This window comes from Stegastes partitus, unplaced genomic scaffold, assembly GCF_000690725.1.
Source record: "Stegastes partitus isolate 25-593 unplaced genomic scaffold, Stegastes_partitus-1.0.2 Scaffold2872, whole genome shotgun sequence".
NCBI lineage: Eukaryota > Metazoa > Chordata > Actinopteri > Pomacentridae > Stegastes > Stegastes partitus.
In genome coordinates this window covers 3,691-6,584 of record NW_007580603.1, presented here as the reverse complement: position 1 = coordinate 6,584, position 2,894 = coordinate 3,691, and the positions used below count along the sequence as shown (strand labels likewise).

The following is a 2,894-nucleotide window of genomic DNA, read 5'->3' as shown; positions in this document are numbered from 1 at the left end:
GACGTCACATCCATCTGAAGTGAGGAGTAGAGGACGTTATCTACGTCACCACAGGGGGCGCTGTTCAGAGAGGAGGCAGCAACGTTGGAAAAATCCACCTCAGAGTAATCGAGTTTACTGGAGTCGTCTTCAGTCTGGAGGAAAACAACAAGATCAAAGTTGAGACTCTTATTTTGAAAGTAAATTCACTTTTTCATGTTCAACCTATACAACATCTACAGAGACCCTCAGAAAAGTTGTTTTTTTATTGCACACATTAATCAAAATGTAAAAACACACATTTCATGTATCAAACCTCCACTAAACCATTTAGGTTCAATCTTGTTCTGTCCATTCTCCAGTTGTAATATACACCTCTATGCTGACGACAGCATGTTGTACTTTAGTGCTAATAATGTACATTTTGACGTCAAAGTCCTTCAGCACTGCTTTGCTGTAATTTTAAAACAAGTCAAATCAAGTGTGTGACATCCTCTGACGTTTCTGCAGGAAGGTTCTGGTACATACTGATGTATATTTGCATCTGCATCTATGTTAAGCAGGAAGTAGGACGAAACTGTCACATTTTCACCACCAGAAAACAACAACAATGTGTTTTTAGCCTGAAGTAATCCCACTCAGTGCACATATTCATCATATTTATTCTAAAATACACACTTGAACTGATGTAAAGGTTGTTTAAGAGCATATATTTGAAGTATTTCTCTTCAACCACAGCCTGCATCATGTTTTCTGTGATGTACAGTGAAGCAGAATTATTTGTTTCACTGGTCAACTGAACAATAAAAGGTTCTTTCACAACTAGTCTTGGGTACTTGGGTTCAGACCCTACAGTCTTATTTATGGTGTGATTTTTACCTGAATAATTTACATAACAGGGATAAAAACTCTACAAGAATGATGTGAATACTACTCTACCTGACTGTGACACATAAAATCTGTCTGTCTGGGAATTGAAAAGTGACTCGCTGTTACCTGGTGAAGTCTAAACTGTACAGAGTTCTGACCTGAAAGATAAAATCCCACCACAGTTTTCTTACTTTGTTCAGATGACAGCTGGTTAAGCTGAGCTGTCTTCAGCTCTGATTGGTTTGCTGTTCTTGGCGTTGCAGTAAACTGAAGATATTTCCACAGGAGGAGAACTGTTCTGTCTGTCCTCTCTGACCTCAATGACTCGATTGGACTGCAGGAGGAAGATGAAGATGAAGAGCAGGAGTTTAGTTTGAGTCAATCAGCTGCTTTCACCAACACTGATGAAGCTCAGGTGTCTGACATTTACTGACCTCTGTGACGTTGACGTAGTCCATCTCCACAGCAGGAACTGAAAGACAACAAATACAGTCTAAGATAAGATAAGATAAGATAAGATAAGATAAGATAAGATAAGATAAGGCTTTGTTAATCGAGTGCCAGATATTGCTCAAAACAAGCAAACAAACTGTCAGGAACTGGGTTTTGGGCTGTGTTGTTGGTGTGATCCTTCTCCTGCAGGTTTCCACCAGAGGGCGTCCCTGAGAACTCCTGCTGTGCTGGGGCTCATTCCCTGCAGGTGTTTTCCACACACCTGCGATTCATCAGGCTCGTTACTCCCTGGATATAAGGAGCTGGTTGCCATTAACTCAGTGCCTGAGTGTTAACTTCCTGAGCCTCTGAGTATCTCTGCTTCTCCGCAGGTTTTTTCCAGTGTACCCGCTCCTCGTATGTGGTTCCCCATGAACCTGCGCCAGACCCGAGTTTTCTCCGTTGCTTCCTGGATCATCTGGTCAGGACCGGCAAACGCTCCTGCTTCTCTCTCACTCCACCACATCGACCTCCGTACGACCTGTCCACCCCAGCCGTCCACAAACCCACGTCGACGGCCCCGCCCAGATCAACCTCATTTGCATGTTTCCAATCTCGTTAATAAATATCATTTTCCTAACTCCATTTCTCCTGAGAGTTTCTCTGCATGTGGGCCAGAAGCCGTCACAAAACCATGACACAAACAAATAAAACAGACCGTGAGAAAGACGCTTTTAAGGAACTACAACTAGAAGAACTAAAGTCAAACCAAGACAAGGAGCTGTGACTGTAAAGATGAGACAAGAACTGAAAAACCCAGAAAACAACCACACAGTCTTCCTGTTGCTGCCTGACTGTGAGGTTTCACTGTAACCTCATAGATGGACAAAGAGACGAAGCAAGAGGAAATGATGCCATCTGGTTTCATGTCTATTGTTGGTTCAAAACTACCAGCAGTAGCTTCACGACCAACTTTTAGCCTCTGAGATATTCTGCTAGATGTAAGAATCAGAATCAGAAACAGATTTATTGCCAGGTATAGTTTGCACAATACGAGGAATTTGTTCTGGTGGGTTGGTGCAACAATAAATATACAGTGAGGTACAATGTACAAGATGAAAATATGAAAATAGCTAAAAAATAAAAGCAGCTAAGAATAATAAAAACTGTCATAGTGGAAAGCATTTACAGCTCGATAACCTGTTACATAAACAGCAAGTTAACCTTCTAGAACTAGTCTCATAGTCTCACAGGACTGGTTACCAACCTGCATGATTTTGATTCAGATTAAATCCACTTCAGTTTATTTTTTACAGCACTTGTAACACACAAGTGTGACAGTTTTAAGACGTCACAAACTGTCACCGCAAGGACACAACTTCTGTTGCTCACTGACCTGGATAAAGGTGAGTTTAGGTTCAGGTTTAGGTTCAGGTTCAGGTTCAGGTTCAGGTTCAGATAAGCTTCCAGGAGATGAATGTGAGTCAGTGAACAGTGATGAAGTGATGGAAGCTGTGTGTGTTTCTGGAGCTTCACCTTCAGCTTTGCTGGATCTTCTCTTCCTCCAGAAAATCACCAAAGGCATCGATAACACCAAGATCTTGACGACCAGA

General features: G+C 41.8%; 1 long non-coding RNA gene across 1 annotated transcript; it reads right to left on the bottom strand.

The window, feature by feature from the left end:
• Positions 1 to 7: 7 nt before the first annotated feature.
• On the bottom strand, positions 8 to 2,894 carry LOC103375764 (uncharacterized). The gene is made up of 4 exons (XR_521247.1): positions 2,818 to 2,894; positions 1,284 to 1,321; positions 1,041 to 1,183; positions 8 to 134 (listed from the first exon to the last, which is right to left on the bottom strand). It is a non-coding gene; the product is annotated as an uncharacterized LOC103375764 (long non-coding RNA).